Source organism: Meriones unguiculatus, chromosome 19, assembly GCF_030254825.1.
Source record: "Meriones unguiculatus strain TT.TT164.6M chromosome 19, Bangor_MerUng_6.1, whole genome shotgun sequence".
In the NCBI taxonomy this organism is placed as follows: Eukaryota; Metazoa; Chordata; class Mammalia; order Rodentia; family Muridae; genus Meriones; species Meriones unguiculatus.
Window position 1 is genome coordinate 60,122,824 of NC_083366.1, and position 23,004 is coordinate 60,145,827.

Sequence of the window (23,004 nt, forward strand, 5' to 3'; positions counted from 1 at the left end):
GCGCAGCCGCAGTGCGGCGCGCAGGCTAGGCTCCCGCGGCGCCGAGGGGGCGGGCCTTCGCGGACGCGCTCGCCTTCTCCGAGCACTGGGCGGGAGGCCAGCCCCCAGCTTCTAGCCTACCAGCCCGGCCTCCTCCGCGGTTGTAACTCTGCAGCGCAAGTGCGTCTTGGAAAGGTGATTTCAGTCCCTGCGCCCTTTGGTGAAGGGGTTGGCTTTCAAGGGTATCAAGAGCGCTGCCGGGAATCTCTCGGCTCCCTGTAACGACACTGTGTCTGGGATTTGTTCCTCGGTGTTGGGATTTGGCAGTGATGATCACCTGTCTCCATACCCTTACTTTTCACACTCTAGATTTTTAACCGACCCCACCAAACGTCTGTGCCCTTCACACTTCCATGTTGCCAAAGCCATTTGTTACCCTTCCCCTGTGCCCGTGCAGGGAGGGAACACAGTATCTTGCATACTAAGGCTACACCGCCGAGCCAACCTTCCTTATTCCTTCTCTATGCCAGTCTTTTCTCAACCTTTCAGTTGTCCACAGTGCAATTGCTAGTCTCTATCTTCCTCATTCCTGCTGCTTACCAGACTACACTCACAGTCTCCTCTTCTCTGCATGTGCTCCCCCTGGGCTGTCCCAGCCATCATCTATTGTAGTTTCTACAAGGACCGATGATACCTACATCTCTATTTTCAGCCTTGCTCCCTTCCCCTTCAGTTGTTTCAGCGTCTGTCCACGGAGCATCTCAAGCATCCTTTGTGGCATGCTAGGGAAACACTCTACCACTGAGCTACATCCCCAGCCCTTACTGTTGTCTTCTCTGTGGAAAAGGTGATCATAAACACTCCAAGCCGTTTCTAGGGGGCAGAGGGAATGGTGCTAACTACTGAGCTAGGAGGCTGAGTGTTTAGTCCTGCTTTCCTTTTTTTTTTTGGGGGGGGGGGGGCAGACTTCCAAAACAAGGATTCCTTAGCTGTAGAACCGGCTACCAGGGTGACATCCTCATCACCATGACTAGATGGGCAGGGTTTCATCAGAGGTTCACTTCCCTATGATTATGAGGCATATGTTTCATTAGCCATATCAAAATAAAACCGAGTTAGCTTCCTGCTGGGGTTTGGAGATAAGTTGTTCCCTTCAGGTTCATATGCTTGAACACTTGGTTGTGTGAGAAAAATACCATTTCCGAGTCGCTTGAGTGAAGAATGAGCAGCGCCGCCTTTTTGAGTCTGTTCTTGTCAGAATAGCACCTGCTGCAAAGTGAGTGATCATAGATAATATAATACGTAGTCAATTTGGAAAACACTGATACCGGGAGCTATTAAGTCTATTTTTATTTCATTCGATTGAAAGAACTCCTCTACTATAAGCTATGAATTTTCTATGGTAATTCTAACTAAGGAATTTTAACCTAGCACCAAAACATGCAAGAACTATTTTCAAGTTATATTAAAAAAGAAAAAAAAAAAAACAGTTTCACAGAGTGCAGACCAATTATTATTTCTATCTTAACTGACACTGTTTATTCTCATGTTTGTGTCGTATTTTAAGATGTTTTTATGAGTACCCTTAATCAGGTCTAATAAGTCCAAAAGCAGCGAAACGTTTAAAGTTAAATATTTTTTATAACGAAGTTAAAAAGGTAAAATCAGATGGCTTGGTAAGATGGCTGAGTGGAGTGGGTAGAAGCACTGGCTGCCAAGCCTGATGTCCTCAGACCCATCTCCAGGGTTCGTGTGGTAGCAGCAGAGAACCGACTCCTGAAAATTGTTCCCTAATGCACACACATACACACACAGAGTTTTGAAATGCAATTAGAGGAAAACTGACCGCTGTTGCACAAGGAGGTTCTGTGTGGATGAGCAAATGCACGGAGTAGACGCATGTGAAGTGATATGGTGAAAAAGTTAACAGTAACTGCTGATTGACAGTAACTAGCAGCAGAATTATTTGCAGACGAGAAAGATTCAAGTACAGCTGGAGAGGCAAAAAGGACCGCTGGAAGCTCCTCGCCTCGTGTTAATTCGGGAATTGTTTGAGAGTTGATTTACGAGTTCGTCACCTCAGTGCGGGGAGAGCTTCGGTGGTGAGCCTGTGTGTCATGAGTCAGAGCTGCTGAGAGGTGCCCTGGCAGCATTTCCCTGAACCAGCATCAGTGCCCCTTGGGAATCTGTTGGAGATGCAGCCTCCAAGATCCCACCCAAACCTCCTAAGTCAGAAAATGAGTAGTAAGAGATGCCTACATGAGTCATATCTATGCCCCCCGTGAAAGAAGCACTATTTGACAGTCACAAAGGGAAAAAAAAAATCTGTTTCAACAGATTTTCACTGCAGGCAAGGTGGTCCATGAGGACTTGGTGGAATTTGACCCCCACTAAAGAGCAAGGCTGTACAAACCCAGAAGAGTCCACAAAACATCACTGTCTGAGGTCTTTTAGAAGAGACACCAGGATTACTTAATTAACAGGACCTAACTTAGATCTGTAAATGTGTAAACATTTTAGGTATCATTGAGTTTGGAGATGCTAAAGCCATCCACCTAAGAAACATACGTGTTTTTTAAGAAGCAATGAGTAGCTCTAATTGCTACTCAAGATAAACCAAAGAAAGCTGGCAAAGTGACTTTGAAAAAGAAAGCAGAGGCATAAACTAGGGAGGTAGAAAAGGGAAGCTTGCCACACAAGAGAAAAGGCCAGGATGCACAATAATGTGAGGGTTGAAAAAAGATTGCAAGGTCTCAGGATGACAGCGAGCGGATCCAGGAGGCAGGCACCTCCTGGAGTGGCTTCCTGCATTGCCAAGTTGGGAGTGCCTAACACGGACTAAATGGAAAGAATAGCTGAGGGCACCTGCTTTTTTCTATTTGTACTTCAAATTTCGTCTCATGATAATAGCATCTTACTGGACATCTGGCCTTGTCTTTTCTGCTCCATGAAAAGAAAAAAGATTCATGCATTAAGGGAAGAAACCATTGTTTCTGTTAATGTGTGTTTGAGTCTATGTTATCCACAAAATAGTCATAAATAATCAGGTGACTCCATTCATCAAAGTACATGGACCCGCATGATCGGAGACCTCTTTCTCCTATCTTACAGACAAATCATTTTCCCTTCAAAGAAGTAGACCATAGAAATGACTTCTTCTGTTCCAACGTAGCACAGAAGTGTCTTCAAGGGGGAGAACTTAATAATATGGAAGAAAAATCTGTCTACAGTCCAGACCAGGAGCTGGAGAGATGGCTCGGTGGCTCAGAGCACTTACTGCCTGCGCCCACATAACAGTTTACAACATTCTGTATCTCCTCTTTGGGGCTCTCCAGGCACTAGGCATGCATGGAGTGCACATGCATACATGCAGACGAAATACTCATACACATAAAATAAAGACAAATCTCAAAAGCAAACATGGTATGTAGGCATACGTTTTCAAACTCTTTTATTTACATTTCCTATGTCTCTTTCTCCCTACTCCACCCCAGTCCCTTCCAACATGGCAACACTAGGTAGGAGAGAGGAAGGGCTAGTAGGAGAGGGGGCACAGTTCTCTGAGCTGCTTTCTGCTGGTTAGGGTCGTTGGGTTCCTTGGAGCCAGTCCAATCCTCATTTCAGGAGATCTTCAACTTCTTGTTTCACAAAAGCAACCAGGAACAGCAAGGGGGAAGCAGGAGCAGCCTTGTTTGTTTTTTTGTTTTTTTGTTTTTGTTTTTTTTTTCTGACCCTTCACACTCTCTGGGCTCTGGCATTTATTCTCTCTCCAGAATCCTCAAACTATCTGCAGCTGGCAAAGAGCTCCTCTGAGAGCCCACATGAAGCAAATAGTCTGCTGCTGTGGACTATCTGAATCAGCCCCACATTCCACACCTGGGACCAAAACAAAACAGTGGTAAGACCCTATTTTATTTATTTTTTTAAACATTTAAAAGAGAATAGCTGGAAAAAAAAAGAGAATCATTATGGATAGTGAAGTTTCAGCTTAATACAGGACGGGAGGAAAAGCCTTAATAGTTGACAGTTATTCATAATTGATAATTATAATTTCAGTTGGCTGTTTTCAAGGTTAGCTGTACCTCCAAATAATGTGGGAGACATTGTTAAATTCCCATCCTCCAGCTCAAGCCAGAGCGCATTTGATTTATTTGCAACATCTCCATAATATCTGACAGCTACTCTGTGGTTTCTTTGAGGTCTAGTTAGGGAACCCACACGAGGGTCTTTCCCTTCTGCAGGGAGAACAGTTTTTCACACAACAGCAGCCTTGACCTTAGACTCCGTGGCTCTTTTTCTGATTTCTGACATCTGTTTATACTAGTGCGTGGAAGTCCACCGATGATAACTGTTGTCCTAATAAACCAGTTTTACACAGTAGTAAAAAGCTCTGTGGAGTACGTGCAATGGTTGATTCCTTTCTCCCAGCAGTGGATCTAATAACCATACATCTGTAATCCTAACGAACCATAAGGAAAAACAAAAGTCACAGCCTAGAAGAGCAATTGTGAATGAAGGCCTTCCAGTCAATCTCAACTCTGTAAAAGAGTGGAAACGACACAGGAGGAACAGCACCCAAGAGGAGGAACCTCATCTCCTTTGCTGCCTCATTACTCCACCTGGAGGCTGCAGGGAGGGGGAAACATTAGGCTGAACAAGACAGAGACAGAAGCAGCTCCATCTGCTGATCACCCACTGCCTCCTCAAAATCCAGCAAGGCATGGCTTGTCAGAGCTTCCTGTAGTGCTATCTTTCCATCATGCATAGGCCCTACCTATTCTAGGGGCTGGATGCCGTAGACGTAGTAATGACATTAATAATACCATAAAACATTAATCTCTTGTGATGAAAGCCTTTATCTACTACAAGCTCGTGTGTACCAGGCAAAGCTAGAAGCAACTCATATGCATGTGTCCCCCGTTTTACAGTTGGGAAAATAAATCACACCCCTATCTGTATGAGCTTCTGCTCTAGAGGGGAGAAGATGCCCACAAGGGATTCCCGTTCGAAATATAGTGATCCCCAAGACCAGGAGGGGATCACCTTGGCTTCACTTAAGAAGAACCTTCAAAGGGGCCAGTTGCTGGGGATCACCTCATAAATTTAAACCCAGAGACCTCAGTGCCACTTCTGGAAGGTGCTTATGGTTGGTTTGGTCAGATGTGAGTCTCCGCCCTGTTATCTCAGGGCCAGCCCCTGGAAAACAATGCCTGGTAATATGAAAACTAAAGGTCATCCCTCAAGCCTTTGATAGGTGACCCAGGATACCACCATGCATATAGACTATAAGACCTTTGGAAGGAGACAGAGAAAAGAGAGAGCCCCAGGGCAAGGGAGGAGTGGTCATGACCATGACTGTCAGGCCCTTCCCAGGAACTCTGCTTTCTGAAAAGGGTTAGAGGGGAGGTACATGCTCCTGACCTGTAAGTAAGAAGCTTTTCACTTTGAACTTGAAGAGACATGGGTGGGTTAGAGTTGAGCCCTAAGGAAGAAAGTGAACAAAGAAAGATTTGTCTCCCATATTGGTCAAACTTGACAGTCTAACTTCTCCTTTAGTACCAGACAGTTGTTCAGCCCAGGATCTTTACCAGCCTGGCTTTCTCAAATTTAGACGTCACCCCAAGAAGACACCTAGCAATGTTGAGTCACTTCTGTGGCATCAAACATAGGACTGACTGTATTAGTTTTCCCTTGTGATAAAATAACCTGACAAAAAGCAACAGAAGGAAGGAAGGAAGGAAGGTGTTTATTTTTGCTCAACAGTTTAAAAAGACATTCCATCATGGCAGGAGAGTCATCACAACTGGGGCAGAAAGGAAGGACCGAGTCAGGTCACGTTGCATCTTCACATCTTCAGTCAGGATGGATGCTGGTGCTCAGCTTGCTGTCTTGTTCTTAATGCAGTCCCTCAACCCAAGGAACAGCCCTGCCCACAGTTAAGGTGGGTCTTTCCAACTCAGTTATCCTCATCTAAATAAGTCCTAGAAAGCATGCTCAGAGCTGGTCTCCTAGGTAATTCTAGGTCCTGTTGCCTTGACAATATTAACCATCACAAGGACCAAGGTCTCACACAAAGCTCACCAATGTAACAACCTCAGTGGAAAAGTCCTTTCCAGAGCATACATCTCCAAGAAAACAGTTCCAACTACATACAACATTCCAGATAGGTCCAAATGGTCTTACTAGGTCAACTGACCAAGGAGATCAGAAAAGGATCCATTGGTGGAAAGGAATGGAGAGACTGTGAGATAAGGTAAGTGAGGATTTAAATATGTCACCTGAGCTGATAGAACTATATAAATTCTATTAGGAAAGAGCCACTTGAAGGCCCAGTGAAGATCCTAGTGATGAGGGTGAGGAGTGTGTGTGTACATCAAGAAAGGTCCAAGTCAACCAAAGATGACCTCATTGGGAACACCAAGCAATTTTAGCACCAAACAGCCAACAACTATGACAGCTCTAGCTAGCCAGAGGTGGGTGAGTCAGTTTTGATTGCAGCCAAGAGAAAGCGAGACAGTCTCAGATGTTTTCTTTAATATATTAAGGAAGAAGGCTCCCTAAGGAGAGAAGAAAGTCACCTGTGATAGTGAACCAGAGAATAACATAACTTTAAACCCCGCCCCCCAGGCTGGTGAAGCAGGATTCACTGGCATCTTGTAGTTTTGCTCTGAGAGATAGGTAGGTCAGAACCATTACACTCTCCTCATTTCCTTCTGCCTGGACTGCAGTGGGAGATTGCGTGGGAAACACAGGCTACAGTGCCTCCTCTAAAAAAAAAAAAAAAAAAAAAAAAAAAGTCTTGTCACTGGGTGTGGTGGCACACCCCTTTAATTGCAGCGCTCAGGAGGCAGAGGCAATCAAACTTCTGTGAGTTCAAGGGCGGCCACCTGGTCTACATAAGACGTTGCAGAACAGTCAGGGCTGCAAGGTGTGCCTGTGTCAAGAAAAAAGTAGAAAGAGAACGAAAAAAAGGAAGAAGGAAAGAAAGAAAGAAAAAGGAAGGAAGGAAAGAAGGAAAGAAAAAAGAAGGAAGGAAGCAAAGAAGAAAGGAAGAAAGGAGAAAAACAAGCTGTGTCTTCTTGAAAAGAAACTATCTTGTCCTTATCTTTTAATATGGAACATTCACACAAAGTTTTTACAATACCTTGTGAAGTTTCACTATTGTACTTTAAATGAGACCTACGAGTTTGGTCCATGGGCCAAACGCTCTTGCTGTGCTGTCCCCCACCCCACACCCCTTCCCTGTTATTTTGCCTTTTTTTTTTTTTTTTGACATTGCAGATTGCAAGCAGGTGCATTTTGCCTAAATGATGATGTGTTTTGACAGGGAAGAGAATTTACACTATTTCACTTCCATCACTAAATGTAACCTCTGATGTCAAGGTTCAAATAATCTACCCTAAAAATAGCTAAGGGCTGAATGGGAACGGAGGCGAGGATTAGTGTCGACTGTGGTTTTGTGTAGCAGAAATCCAAATGCCAAAGAATTCCCCTCGCTCGACCTAGCTTTGCCCTCACTTCCAGCCCGCAGGGCCTGCACCAGGAGTGCCGGTGCTCTTCCTAATCAACGCTAATATTAATATACATGAGGTAGGAAAACCTCAGTGGAGAATTAATTACCCTTACCACTGTTTTTCTTTCAAAATTGGTTGATTTTCTTTGGGAAATATGACATGATATGATTTTGTGGGGAATTATTATTTTTGGAAACAAAACCAAATACTAATTATAGGCTTGCTGCCAACAAACCCAGTGCAACCTGCTCCATCTACTTCTTGTGGAAATGCTTCAATGATTCAGGCTAAATATACCCTGGTAAATGAAACTTTAAGTTCCCATGATTAAAATAGCTCTTAAATCCTTTTCTCTGTCTTTTACAAAATTGAAACACACTCATATTATTTAAAGAAACAAAGAACTGCTTTGCAATGAAATGCCCTGTAAGGGCATTTCGTAGATATTATAATTTAGACTTAATTAAGATAAGTAGTGTGGGTTTTAAAAGATTTAATGAGGGCTGGAGAGATGGTTCCACAGTTAAGAGCACTTGCTGCCCCTACAGAGGGCCAGAGTTCTGCTCCCAGTACTCACAATCACCTATGACTCCAATTTCATGAGATTCTGTGCTCTCTTCTGACATTCTGACTGGTGTACCTACAAATGTGCTACACACACATACACACACACACTCACTCACTCACTCACTCACACCTTCAAAAAATAAAGTATCATCACATGCAGAGATTTCAGTTCTATTTCTAGCAGTAAAGTTATTTCTTTCCTGGTGGATGTGAAGAACATGGAGAATTTTAGCTTGTCACCTCATTTAACCACCGACAGAGACAGTCTGTAGACACAGCCCATCATGCCCCCTCAAGAGGCACCAGAGCTCTTTTCAGAAGTCACAGGTTAATGCCAGATCCTTTGCTGTAGAAATGAACTTTAGGATAAGCCAGTCTGAGGTAGATTTGACATTTATTAAACAGTGAGTTTCAATATAGATTGATACAAAGAAGTTAATAGAGTGGTCTTTGTGGAAGATAAGAGCATGTATTCAAGCTTCTCAAAGGAGAGCCGCATTTCATTGTTTTTTCCATATTTGGGTAGGTTTTGAAGGATTGTTAAAGCATGTAATGATATCATAGAGTGCTTTCTGAGGAATATTGACTTGGGATAGGTAATGCCTTAGAGAGGAAAAACTGTAAGGGGAATTAGGATGTTCTAAGCATCACAAAAGTTAACAGTCTTGTCTGTGGGATTCTCAGAAACTATCCGGGGGAAAAATAATTAAGTCATATATGTTCAGGCCTTTAGCATGGCTCATTGCTATTTTAACATTCTTATTTCAGTATCTCTGTATAAAGAGATATTGTCTCTAGGTAGGCAATCTTTCAGGCAATATTGGTAATTGTGCAGGAATTTTTGAGTCTTAGCTGGGAGAGGCTTCAACTAGACTCCAGAATGAGTGCCTTCTTTTTTTTTCTCTTGCCTCCATGTCTTTTGTCTTCCTATCTTTTATCCTGCCTCAACTGAGTAGAATAAAGGACTCTGGAAATTCTATTACTAGTAGCCAATGAGACATTAAGTGACACACATCATGAACTAAGTCACCCTGAAAGCAGATGGGGGGTCTCAACATGTATTTACCTGGAGGTTAACATGTGAGAATTGGACATGCTTCTCAGCAGCGTTAAGCTGCTTTTGAGCTCAGGGATGAAACGCCATATAGAAATGAATGAGTGTGTGATCCTCTTATTTTATAAACGAAACTATTCTGGCTGCTTCCTGGGTGCACAGACACCAACTGCCAGAATGGACTCTACTGTCAAAATCTCTGATGTTTGCCATCTGATGTTTGAAAGTCCAGCATCACTGACTGGGGACTTCTAGATTTCCCATCTGCAAAGCTGCTGTAATTTGAGGTTTAACTCCCAAGAGCCATTTCACTTTCCTGATGATTCTTAACTTCAATGAAGACCCATATAGATGATTTGAGATTAAAATAATACAGCCTGGCTATACCCTCAATTGTGATAGTTTTGATAAGTTAGTGGAAAAATAAATCAGTAAGGTAAGATAACTGAAAGAAAGATTCGGTTTCTTTTGCTTGTTTAGTTTTTGAGACAGGAACTCATATATCCTATTCTAGCCTAGACTTTAGTATGTAGCTGCAGCTAATCCTGAACCTCTGATACTCTGGTTTCCTCCTCACAAATTCTGGGATTATGGGTACATAGCAGCACACTTGACTCAGCTTCAATTTTTTTTTTTTTTTATATTGTAATGTTGGCGAGGGCATGATTTGAACCTGGCAAATGTTAAGCAGGTGTTCAAGTGTTCTCTCCTCCTCTTCTATAATATATATACAAATATATAATATCTATCATCTATATGGATAATCATTGAAGTTAAGACTCATCAGAAAAGTGAAATGGCTCTTGGAAGTTAAACCCCAAATTATAGCGGCTTTGCAGATGAATGTGGAAATGTCCAGTCTTTGATGCTGGACTTTCAGCACCTTATTTGCAAACATTGGAGATTTAGACAGTAGAGTTCATTCTGGCAGTTTTACATGCATGCATGCATACATACATACATACATACATACATATATATATATATATATATATACACACACATCCTTTTCCACCTTAGAGACCCATCCTAGTTTCTTCTCCTCTCTAGGCTTGGGCCTAGCAGAGCGTCACTGGACCCTCCACAGAGAGAAAGATGAGAAAGGACTGGCCTTAGCTTTCACTCTTCCTCTTCTTGTACTCCTTCCTTTTCTTTCCTATCTGCTGTAGCTTCTCTGGGTCTGACAGGGAGAGAAGAATGACTAAGGTAAAGGGAAGGATGTGTTACTTAGCTGGGCATTTGATAGAATCTTCTGCCAAGAGCCTCAAGGTTACCCTGGACCCTGGACACTGTTCATCCAGGCAGTTTCCTGACCTTCCTTTCATCTCTTAGCCTCTAGGTGGAAGTGTCCTTGGTCCACAGACAGTCCTCTGATAGGATTGTCTCAGAGATTGTCCCCAAGAGAGTGTAAGATATCCTTGAGTCATGAGCCCTAGGGATTGAAATCAGTCAGTTGCAAATCCATCAGACTAAATAAAGACACAGAAGCAGACACGATGAAAGCCATGGGCCATCATTAAGGGCTTAACTGAATTCTATGCACATGAGAAGGGATTTGCCTGGCTGATGGAAGTCCCCAAGACAGATCACCCAGCTTAAATCCAGCCTGAGCAATCATGCACTACAATCACTCATTGTGGACTGTGCTCTCTCTCAGAAAGAAAATGGGCTCTGAAGGTTTCTGTCAATATTTAGAAATCCAAGATGCACCCCCCAAGCAGTGATACTATAAACATATCAGCTTATTTTTTTATTTGAAAAAGTGTGTGTGTGTGTGTGTGTGTGTCTCTCTCTCTCTCTGTGTGTGTACCACATATGAGCAGGTACTCTTGGATGCCAAAAGAATGCATTGGTTCCTCCGAAGGTGGAGTTACAGGTGGTTATAAGCCACCCAGTATGATCACTGAGAAATGAATCTTGAGAGTCTTCTGGAAGAGCAGTAAGTACTCTTCGCCACTGAGACATCTCTCCAGCCCCTAAATATACTTTAAATTTAACTTCTAATGTAGATAAATAGGATGATAGGACCCTGGACTTTGAGCAGAGAACAACCTCCATGGAGAGGGTGCAAGGGAGGGGGTTGGTGGGGGAGTGTTCTTCCCTCTGTTCTGTTCTGGATCCAAGGCTAGCTTTAATTGTCATCTTCTGCTCTAAAGACTGTGACTCTTCATTTGCCCTAGGCTCCTTTACTTTGCTGTGTGTGCCCTGCATTTTCCAGGGCTAACAAGCCACCAGCTTCCTTTTATACTTCCTTAAACTACAAACCTTCCCAGTACTCAGGGAGGCAGAGGCAGGCAGATCTCTGTGAGTTCAAGGCCATCCTGTTCTATAAAGTGAGTCCAGGACAAGCCAAGGCTAAGAGAAACCCTGTCTCAAAGAACCAAAACCAAAAAACAAATAACGACAACAACAAAAACTACAAACCTTCATTGAGATTCAAACTACAGCTCTAGCTAAGTCATTTGACTTTTTAGGAGTCCCTCCTTTCTATAGGTACTTGATGTTTGAAATATCACCTGGAGGTGGAGTCTGGACCAAACACATGCAGATATAATTGTTCCCCCTACTTTGACATCTTTCAATTTGTTAGGTTGAAACAAGCCATTTCTGGTTTATCTGGAAAAACAGTCACACACCACAATCTGTGCATGTGCCTAGGAAGGACCCTTCATTTCACCACTGGTGGTATTCCAGTGTCCTGGAATAGATCTGTGTGTAAATGTGTCTTCCTTTTGGCAGCCCACCACCTTTCGCCTTTCTTTAGACAAAATCAACCCTTTGGATGAATTGACCCTCTCCAATTGGAGGTATTTAGGTGGGATTTTGAATCATATTTTTTATCCTTCCTCTTCCCAAGGTTCAGGCAAAAATCCTGCCAAGGCTAATTATCTTCCTTCTTGAGCTTAGTGATTTAAAGTCCCTAATGAAAGGCCATTCATCCTGGTGTGTGTGACTTTTCTCATAACTGTGACCAGATAGATGAAAAGCAACTAAAGGAGGAAGAGTGTTGCAGGATATTTGATTACACTGTAGACCCCAAAACTGCACTGGAAAAACCTGTTTCCAATTGTGGTGTGGCTCAGCCCTAGCACATGACTTTAATTTAAGAGCTTTCTGTAGACAGGATTAAATAAAGTCAACCATAGGTTAAGAGGTAGAGTAAATAACCAGTTGACAGGAAGTGAACATAGGAAAAAAAAACAAAAACAGAGAGAGTGAGAGGAAGTTTGAAGGACAGATAGAAAGACAAACAGGAAGTAGAAAGGGGAGACATCCAGTTTAGAGGGGTTTTAAAAGACAGTTTTTCTTCTGGGACATCGGCTGAGTAAAATGGTCAGCTGGGTGCTTTCTCTGCCTTTCTGAGCTAGCAGGCTTTCGCCCCAGCATCTGGCTTCTGGAGCTATTGGTAAAATCAAACATTTGGGATTTCCTTTAAAAACAACAGAAGAGGGTGTTTGTTTGTTTGTTTGTTTGGCTCACAGTTTGAGTCTCCCATCATGGTAGGAAAGTCACAGCAAAGGGAACACATGGCATCTGTGAAAGGTCTCTTTGTACTTACAATCAGGAAGCAGATAGAGACAGCTGCTCAGTTAGTTTCTGCCATTTTTTTCCTTTTTATTCAGCCTAGGACCAGTCAGTGGACCACCTAAGGATCCCGTCCTTCCTCAGTGAAACCTCCCTGGAAACAATCTGCAGACTGATCCAGCCACATCCCTCCCAGGTGATTCCAAATCCAGCCAAGGTGACGATGAAGATGAACTCCCACAGTCTCTTCCAGAGGTGGGCAGATCTGAACACTTACCAGTTCTTGCTTCTTAAATCTTGGTGCTGCTGCTGCTGGTGGTGGGGTTAACTTGTTGGTTTTTTTTTTTTTTTTTCCACTCTTAAGATAGGTCTTACTATGTAGCTCCAGGGGACACTGAACTCTCAATCCTCCTTCGTCAGCCTGTGGAGTGCAAGATTGCAGGCATCTGCCACCACACCTAACTCTTGGTTCTCTGCTGTTTGAATCCAACCTTCTCTTCAATCCTCCCAAGGTCCATATACTCCCCAAAGAATTCGCTGTTGTGCAGTTCAGCCAGAGCCCGTTAGCGGTTTGATAGAAAGAACTCAGACTGCTACAGCTTCCTGCTGAGCCATCTTGCCAGCCCTTAAACAGATTTTTTTAAAATATGATACAAGTTAATGTCAGATAATGTAACTTCTTAAAAATCTGTTGCGTGTTTTTTATCATACTGAATTCTGTTGTGATCTAGTGAGTTTGAAAAGTCTAATTTGTTGGAATCTACAAAGAGGAGGAGGAGGTGGAAGGTGGTTCTCTTGAGGCTAACTTGGAGGGATTATCCTGTTTAACAAAGCTTCTTTCTGCTCCTTCTTTGATGCCAGCAGTTGCCTGTTAACCTTTCCCGTCGGCTCCAGCTCAGTCTCTGTTGAGAAAGGCATAGCACGCTTTAGCATTCTCCTGAAGCATCTGTGGGAGTGTATTGGGATGCTCCAGGGAGAGAATGAGAATCTTTAGTCTGTCATGGCGGTAAAAATGTTCACGATGAGTTTCCACCACAGGAAGTGTACAGCTTGACTTATTGCTGATTATATACATTTACTACTTAAGACATAAAACTATGAGCCAGGTGCGGTAGTGCAAATCTTAAAGTCAGCACTTGGAAGGCTGAGGCAGGAGGAGTTCAAGGTCATTCTCCGATTCATAGTGTGTTTGATGCCAGCCTGGGCTACGCGAGATCCTGTCTCAGAAAGCGAGCAAACAGGGCCTGGCGAGATAGCTCAGCAGTTAAGAGCATCTTTTGTTCCTGCAGAGGACCCTGGTTCAGTTCCCAGCACCCGAATGCTAGCTGTAGTTGGAAGGGCTCCAGTGCACTCCTCTGGCCTCTGGAGGCAATGCACACACATGCTGTACAGATATGCATGCAAGCAAAAGCTTGTACATGTAAAAGTAATTTTTTGAAATTAAAATTAAATTTTTAATTAAATTAAAAAAATTTAAATTTATGTATTTATTTATTATTTTTTGAGGCAGCATTTCTCTCTGTGTAGCTCTGGCTGTCCTGGAACTTGCTTTGTAGCCCAGGCTGGCCTTGAAGTCACAGAGATCCATCTGCCTGCCTCTACATCCCAAGTGCTGGAACTAAAGGTGTGAGCTACCACTCCTAGCTAAACATTTTTTTAAGGAATAATAATAATAAAATAACAAACACAATCAACAATCACCAAAGATAAATAAATAAATTAATTAATTAATAAAACTGACACCAGAAATATGTCCCTAGCCTGAGGTTGTGAGCCAAAGCTCAAGGACTGAGGGCAGAAAGGAGAGAGCAAATGGAGCACCAGCATTTTCTCCTTTCTGCTTCCTAGTCCTCCAAGATGTAAGCCGGCAGCCTCTTGCTCTGCCTAGAGTCATGCCTCCTCTGCCATAGGGGAACTAAGGCATTGGTGGAAGGGAGCTCAGGGAAAAGCCAAAGTAAATTTCCAGCCATTTGATCACCAATGAGCGATGAGGTCCCAGGTTAGTCACTGAGCCACCCTGCCCTCATTCCCTCAGTTGCAGAACAGACTCAACAACACAATCACTCAGAAGTTTTGGAAGATAAACGTTTCGGCTGCACAAAGACAAACACACTGGCTATATAATAAACTCTCATAAACATTTAGGACTCGTGTGGAAGTTGCTCGTAAGATTAGGCATGAAACTTTTTAAAAATCAAAAGATAAGTTATGCTAATGGCAATCCACCCACAGAACGGATGCTTAGTCTGCATTCAGGATTAGCTAGGAGCATCTTTGAAGACATAGCACGGCAGATAAAACATTCATTCGCCCCGAGAATCAACCAAGTTTCTCTTTCCCGACTTCTGGTATAAACTGTGTAACAACGCACACTCTTGTTTTGTGTGATTCTTTTTGCTTGGATTTTATTTATGTTCAGTGAATAAATACACCCTTAGCATTGTCTGCGGTATTGATTATTAAAGCTACTGGGAGAAGGAACAATACAATAAAACGACTCTGCTTATCAGAGAAAAGCAGGAAGTAGAAGCTGTCAGAGGCAGCTTCTAAAGCAACTCAGGTGATTCACCACCAGCCCACGGTGTGCTTAAACCATTACTTAGTTTGAAACCAACAGGCATTAACCAAACAGGAACTGTGGCATAGTTTTTTCGCCCTTTTGCTAAATCAAAATTGGAGAAATTATCCAGGGCGTTCAGTGAGTCTCCAGAGGATGTAACTACTTTCTTAATTACCCAACTAGAAAATGCAGGAGCCCCTGGAGGGTTCTCAGGAAACATTACGGAACATTTATGTGAACTGCTGCCCCGGAACTCGGCCTTTAGATTTACACATTTCCATTTATCCCCTCAAAGCCTCTGAGCTGCTGGGCCTTCCTCTGACCAGTGCAGGAGATGATATCCAAGCTCATGGAGGTGGGTTGAACTTCTAAAAACGGAGTACCATGCTTAGATGCATCTGTTACGATGCCAAGCGTATTTAATAAGGACCTATGATGTATCAGGGACTCTGGAGGCACACAGAGCAGGGAATGTTTGATTTCTCCTGGAGCCAGCAAAAATGTCAAAGGAGAAATGGCCTTAATGAATATAACGGCCTCCATATGGGAAACTGGGGCAGGGACAAATTGCAGGAGAAAGGGCCAAGGGGAGTGGAGTTCCCATGGCCTGCTGGGATGCTGGCTGTAGCTAAAGCCTGCCTTAAAGTCTGCAGTTAGCTCGTAATGCACTCTTTCCCCTTACCCAGCTTTGTCCTACCGGGCCAGCCTGGAGGTCACTTCCTCTGAGACCCACGGTAGTCCAGACTAGGTTGGTCTCATTGTTTACTCTCACAACACCTTATACCCTTCTAATTCAGATAACGACAAAGAATCATTTCGCCTCCTTTCATCCCCACCTGCAGACTTCAAGGGCAGTGAAAGGAGACTCATGTCTGACCAGTTCACAGAATGTCAGCAGAACAAAGTACTGTGTGAGATGAATATACATAGCTTGAAATAAATACTCACAGATAGTTAAGGATGGGAGGGACCACATTGCCTTTCGGCATCCCGCAAAACATTCCATAATTCAGAATGTATTCTCCAGTTTCACCAGGGCTATCCCCAGCATTGCCTGATGGCAACCAACTTGATGGGACTCCTTTAACTCTCCTTATCACATGCACACTCAAACCTGTACATACACATTTACACAGACCATCTACGCTCAGAGGCTCACGGACTCACACACACATACTCGTTCCCACAACTATTCATGCGGAGAATCTTATTTGTCTTCCTCTATTCTTTTACTGTTGCTGTTTGTTTGATTTTATTTATTATTTAATTTTATTTCTCGTTTTTCAAGACTAGGTTTCTCTGTGAATCCCTGGCTTTCCTGGAACTTGCTCTGTAGACCAAGCTGGCCTTGAATTTACAGAGATCCACCTGCCTCTGCCTTCCAGAGTGTTGGGATTACAGGCGAGTACCACTTTTAAATTTTTTAAAAGACTTTTATTTTATTTGTATGAATGTTGTCTTTTCTACATGTATATTATGTGTGTGTCTAGTACTTGTAGAAGCCAAAAGAGGGCACCGGATTCCCTGGAACTGGAGCCACTGATGACTGTGAGCTGCTGTGTGTGTGCTGAGAACTGAATCCAGGTCTTCTCTGAGAACAAGTGTTCTTAACCTCTAGACCACCTCCCTAGCCCATCTTCTATTGATTTTTATGCTTGCATCCAGAAACGAATACTTGTGGCATATTGATGGGATGATGACTTGATTAAGAAATTCTATACCAGTGGAATCTTGAGCAGTTCCTATAAAAATTGAGCTTTATGAGAGTTGACATTATCCATGGGTACGCATGTTCAGAACTGAAACTGTAACCAGCGTTTCTGTCTAGCACCTGGGCCCTGGTGTCACCCGTCCTCATTGAAAGACACAAACCAATGAGCTGGTGTGGTGGCACACACCTTTAATCCTAGTATCTGGAAGGTGGAGGCAGAGGCTAGAGGATCTCTAGTCGATTAAAGCCAGCCTGAGTTACATAATGACATGCCTATCTCTGAGAGAGAAAGAGAGAGATTTTATGCGACCATCCCGGCTATACTGGAAAAAGAAACCTATAAAAAGGTGCGATGACCCTGCCCCCGTCTATCTTGACATGAGAGTTAGGTTTTACAAGAGGGCAAGAGGGATGCATAGTGAAGAGATCCTGGTCAAGGTGTGCTTCTGCCCGTCACTGACCCATCACTGTCTGGGCTCCAGGCTGTCCCTTGAGATGGTCTGGCAAACTGTCGGAACTTTGTGAGGTCCTTTTCTGAGGGGCACATACCTCCTCCTGCTGGCGCCAGGCTTCAGCCTTTCCCTTCCCCCAGCATGAGGTTCCAGGGGAAAGTCTAAGCCTTGGGGCCCATTGTTTCCACAATCAGCCAAAGGAAGAGACACAAATGTCTTTTTCTAGGAGATTTTTTTTTTCCCCTTGCAGAACACTCACATATTGGTTCCAACGTAAAAGGTGTTTCGGTTTACACAAAATCCCGGAAAATATTAAATATATCAAGAAACAACGAAGGTCGTCTCCAGCTCTGTCTTTTCGTTCAAATATCACTTATGTGCTTGTCTCAGTTTCAGGGCCTCGGCAGCAGACCCTGAAGTAGGCCTTTGTATGCACATGATTTATTAAAATGTGCTTCTCAGACACTGGGAACACAGAGCAGGGAGGGCAGGCAGCCAAGGGGAGCCAGAGCTGCAACCGTCTTTAGAAGCTGCTTTTGCTAAAAAGCAGAGATTCCTCGCTTGGGCCCACAAGGCAACCCCACCTAGCTGCTTTCATTCTGTGTCTGTCTTTGCTTTGGCTCAGGGTCCCCTGTGACCCTGCATAGGCATGTTAATTCCTCAAAGAGCCTCGGACTCGCTCACCTTGAAGAGGGGCCTTCAAGGCTGGAAGCACAGAGAGAGAGGTCAGTCACTCTAGATTCCGCTCCAGCTAAAACAGTGGTGGGCAGGGCTATACCTTGTGTAGCACTGCTTAATTATACAGACCTCTAGGCCCCCACCTCAAGTCTTCTGTTTAAACCCACAGCTCATATCAGTACCCCAAAGATATACTCGGGGTTATTGGTTCCTTTTTCTGACGTGTTGATTAAACCTGTTTGCTTCTCACCATGACTTATCTTTTTAATTAGTGCAACTTAAGTGAGTTCTTGACAAGGCTTCCTAATGCATTTGGGCATCAACTGTGATCCTTCTCTATATCCCTGCCCTACCTCCTCTTGTCCAACACATCCCGTTGTAGGATGTTCCCATTGTATGACTCCTCATCTCTCTTACACTGCTGATGGCTTCTTGGACAGCCCTATTGCTTCCTGTGATGGTAAAGCATGAAAAATGAGGCTTCCACGTCGGTCCCACTAAAATTCACGTTAGGTCTTAAATCCCATCGTCGTGGCATACGAAAGCAAGAGCTTTGAGAGACGATTGGTCAAGAGTGTTTCCCCTTTCTGAGTGGGATTATTGTTCTTATAAAAAGGCTGGAGCTAATCCCAGCACTGAGGAGGCCAGCCTGGGCTGCACACCAAAACCCTGTCTCAAAACAACGCAGAAAGCACGCTTGTTAAAACATGGGCCCTTCAGACAGTGGTCACTCCTATGGAGCCAGACCCTTAGCCTTGATGACATCCGACCACAACGCCTGCAGCCCTCTCCCTGGGCGTTTAGACTCTCCTAATTTACGGTCCTAAACAGTTCCTGACTCTTCTATGCCGTCTTCTAGTCTCTGTTGAACTAAATCATGCGATGTGAAACTTCCTGCTCCTTCAAAGGTTGTAAAAGGGAGGGGTTTTTGTTGTTGTTGTTGTTGTTGTTGTTATTGTTGTTTTTTTTGTTCCAGGAATTTCTCTAAAGGTGTTCCCTTTCCCACTATCTCTTAGGCTCCCTCACACTGAAGCTCCTCTCCAAGGCTTTAAGAGAAAGCCGCTCCTTCCCTTTAAGTCTCCCTTAGGTTGTTTTATATGTAAAATCCCTTTTTTTTTCTAATGCTTTCACTCCCAGCTTAAGGCCCAATCAAGGCCACAAGGCCCTTCATTCTAAAACACCTTATTCCTGAGGGTAATTGTGTGTATCTGGTCAGTTTTAAATTCTGATGTCACTGAAGTCGTCAACATCCCTTTGGCAGTTAGCGAAGTTAGGCAGCTTTCATGATGTGGAAGTCACTGCCTTCAGATGTACATCAGAAAGTATTTAACTGGGGTAGAAAAATGGCTCCCTGGTTAAGAGCACAGGTTGTTCTCTCTCTCTCTTTCTTTCTTTCTTTCTTTCTTTCTTTCTTTCTTTCTTTCTTTCTTTCTTTCTTTCTTTCTTTTTGTGTTTTCTGGATTTTTTTGTTTGTTTGTTTGTTTGTTTGCTTGTTTGAGACAGGGTTTCTCTGTGTAGCCTTGGCTTTACTGGACTTACTTTGTAGACCAGGCTGGCCTCGAACTCACAGAGATCCACCTGCCTCTGCCTCTCTGAGTGCTGGGATTACAGGCATGTGCCACTGCGGCCAGCTACAGGTTGCTCTTTCAAAGGACCTGGGTTCGACTCCCAGCAGCCATATAATGCTCACAACTGTCTGTAACTCCAGTTCTAGGGGATTTGATGCCGCCTTGCCTCTGCAGGCACCGGGCATGCCTGTGGTGCACAGATACACAAGCAGGCAAACAGACAGCACACATACAATAGCAAAAAAAATTTTAAAAAGTCAAATGCCTGGGGAAAATATTCCAGAGACAAGGGTGCAAAATTCTTCTAATTTTATGTGTATGGGTGTTTTGCCTGCATGATTGTATGTGTACCGTATGCATGAAGTGCCCCCAGAGGCCAGAGAGGGTGTTGGGATCCCCTGGGACTGGGGTTATAGACATGTGTGAGCCCCATGTGGGTGATGGGAATTGAAGCCTGGTTCTCTGGAGGAGCATCAAATGCTCCTAACTGCTGAGCCATCTTTCCAGCTCCTAGAACATTTTATTTTACATCAAAATTTTTATTTTTATGTTTTTTAAAATAAGAAATGGGCAAAGGCAGCTCTCTTTTCGGAAAAATATGGAACGCCTCATGAATTTGCATGCCCTCCTTGTACAGGGACGTGCTAAGTTTTCTGTGGTTCCAATTTAAGTATGCGTGCTGCCTAAGCCAGCCCTGGAACGTTCTTTTAGCAACGATTTTGATTTAATTTCTTTTTAAAACAGGGCCTCATGTATCCTAGGCTGCCCTTGAACTTGTGATACAGCCAAGAATGACCTTTGACTCTTCTTGCCCTCACCTCCTGGGTGCTGACTTTAAAGGGTGTTCTACACACCCAGTTTTGTGCAGCGATGGGAATTGAACCCAGGGCTTCATGCATGCTAGGCAAGCACTCACCCAAGTAGGCTGGACCATTCTTGATTTAAAAGCATGGAGATTAATCACTATCAATGTAAAAAAAAAAAAAAAAAAAAAACCCTGAAAAAATTGGATTCTGAATGTGAAAGAGCTTTTTACTGCTTACTTCTTTCTATGCATGTATAAGCAACACAAAATAAAATCTTTGCTAAAAACATCTTTGAAAACCATTTCAACAAATGTGAAATGAAAATCCAAGTGATATGAAAGCACTTGGTCCCAGCATAATCGTCTCAACAGGAATATAAACAATGATTTCACATAGCCAATGTCTTAAGGTGAAACAAACATGCTAATTCTTTTCTAAATATTCTTAAACATTTATATTCTTTTTAAAAATTGCCCAGAGTTCAAAACATTAAAGCTTGCACAATTTATTTTCGTTTTTTGAGACAGGGTCTCAGCATATAGCCTGGAAGTTGCTACAACGCACTCTGGCCTTGAACTCATATAAATCTACCTGTCTCTCCCTCCCAAGTGCTGGGATTAAAGACACCAAGCCTGACTATAATTTCTTACTGAAAAGTAAGCACATTTCAACTTAGTACCTTTAATAAATGTTTACTAAAAACTTACAAAAATACCAAAAGAGGGTACCAAAGTATATAAGGTATGTATGATAGTCCTTTCCCCCCAAATACTTCTAATCTCATACTTGTTTCTGGACTGGCGTGTTGCATCCACTGACGTGATTTGTTGAGCAACGTATCAGCGTCTCCATTCATTCTCTGCCTAGTTGGACTTGTGTCCCTGCAAACCAGGAGCCCAAGCCAGCCCTTTCTCTTCTGCATCCTTTGGTGGCAGCAACAAGAAAAGTCAACTACGGTGCATTTGCATCTTAGAATCGATGGAATAAGGAATTAGAATGAAACACCCATTTTCAGAACATCTTTCTTTCTTTCTAGCCCCCTCCCCTTTTTTTGAGACACTCTTTTGCTGAACGTGGTGCTCCCCAACTGGCTGATGAGCCAGCGAACCCCTGAGATCCTCCTGTCCCAGCCTTCCAGCACTGGAGTTATAGGACCCCAACCCTTTGCATTTATTTATTGTGTGTGTGTGTGTGTGTGTGTGTGTGTGTGTGTGTGTGTGTGTGTGTATGAGCACACATCCCATATCGGCACAACACTGTACACTCATGTGACGTGTGTGGAGATCGGGAGCAACTTGTTGGTTCTTACCTTCCATTGTGTAGGTGTTGGGGTTCAAACTCTGGTTGTCAGGGTTAATGGTGAGTGCCTTTACCTTTTAGGTGGTCCTGGGGATCTAACCTCAGGTCTGTTTGGGAAGTACACTTTATCACAACTGTAATCATCAGCCATGTGAATACATTGCAGGAATATTCATAACATTAAAGATTGGACATAATTTATATACAGCCAACTCGGGGAAAACAAACCTTCACATTTTGGTGATTATAGTCACCAAACTTTTTAATAATCTATTTTACGTGCATCGGTGTTTTTGCTGGCATGGATGTCTTCTGTGAGAGTGTCGGATCCCCTGGAACTGTTACAGATAGTTGAGAGTCTCCATGTGGTTCCTGGGACTTGAACCCGGATGTTCTGGAAGAGCAGCCAGTGCTCTTAACCACTGAGGCTTCTCTCCAGCCCCTTGACTCCTCTCCCCAAATCATAAATCATAAACACACACACACACACACACATACAGAGGATACAGTCCAGTGGCATTTAGCACAATCAGAGAGTTGCACAACCATTTCTACTACCTAGTCCGAATATCTCACTGTCTCCCAGAGACAACCCCTGCCCAAAGACCTGCTCCCAGTTCATTAATTTTTTTCTTATAGATTTGCCTGTTTATGTATCTTCCATTAGTAAAAATCATACAACACAATAATTTACGTCTGGTGTCTTTTACCTGGTAGCCTGTGTGAGTACTTTTTGTTCAGCAATACTCCATTGTACAGACATACTGTTTTTTATGCATTTGGGCTGTTATCTTTTGGCTGTTGTGTCTGGTGCTATCATGTTCAGGCTTTTGTTTATGGACCCAGTTTTTCAGTTCTTGGGGTGTGGGGAGGGCTATGAAACCTAAGCGTAGGATTGCATGAGTTTATAGTGATTCTATGTTGAATTTTTGGAGGTAATGCCAAAATGATTGCCACAGCACTTGCAGCATTTGATAATTCCATTAGCAACATGCCAGGTTTCCGTTTTCTCTGTGTTCTCATCATCATGAGGCATGTTTTAAAAAGTTTCCTCGGAACTCTGAAAGAGCTCAGGAAAGCCTAAATGATCAGATTGTTTGAAAGTCATGTTTACCCTCAACTTGGAATCACAAACTGTTAACACAGAGCAGCATTTCCTGGTCTGCACGGAGAATAACTCCTTAATACATGTGGTCACACAGGTTCAACCTTACAGCTGGTCTAATGGTCCTCTTCTCTCCCTTCATCATGCATGTCCAACCTTTTGGCACTGGGACAAGACATAGTCATC

General features: G+C 43.3%; 1 long non-coding RNA gene and 1 other non-coding gene across 2 annotated transcripts; one reads left to right on the plus strand and one right to left on the minus strand.

Annotated features, from left to right (window-relative positions):
* The first annotated feature begins 48 nt into the window (after positions 1–48).
* Positions 49–15,067, plus strand: LOC132649178 (uncharacterized). Its single transcript, XR_009587615.1, has 3 exons — positions 49–174; positions 12,738–12,894; positions 13,004–15,067. It is a non-coding gene; the product is annotated as an uncharacterized LOC132649178 (long non-coding RNA).
* Positions 15,068–20,200: 5,133 nt separating this feature from the next.
* LOC132649405 (U6 spliceosomal RNA) lies at positions 20,201–20,303 on the minus strand. The gene has a single exon (XR_009587840.1). It is a non-coding gene; the product is annotated as a U6 spliceosomal RNA (small nuclear RNA).
* Positions 20,304–23,004: the final 2,701 nt, after the last annotated feature.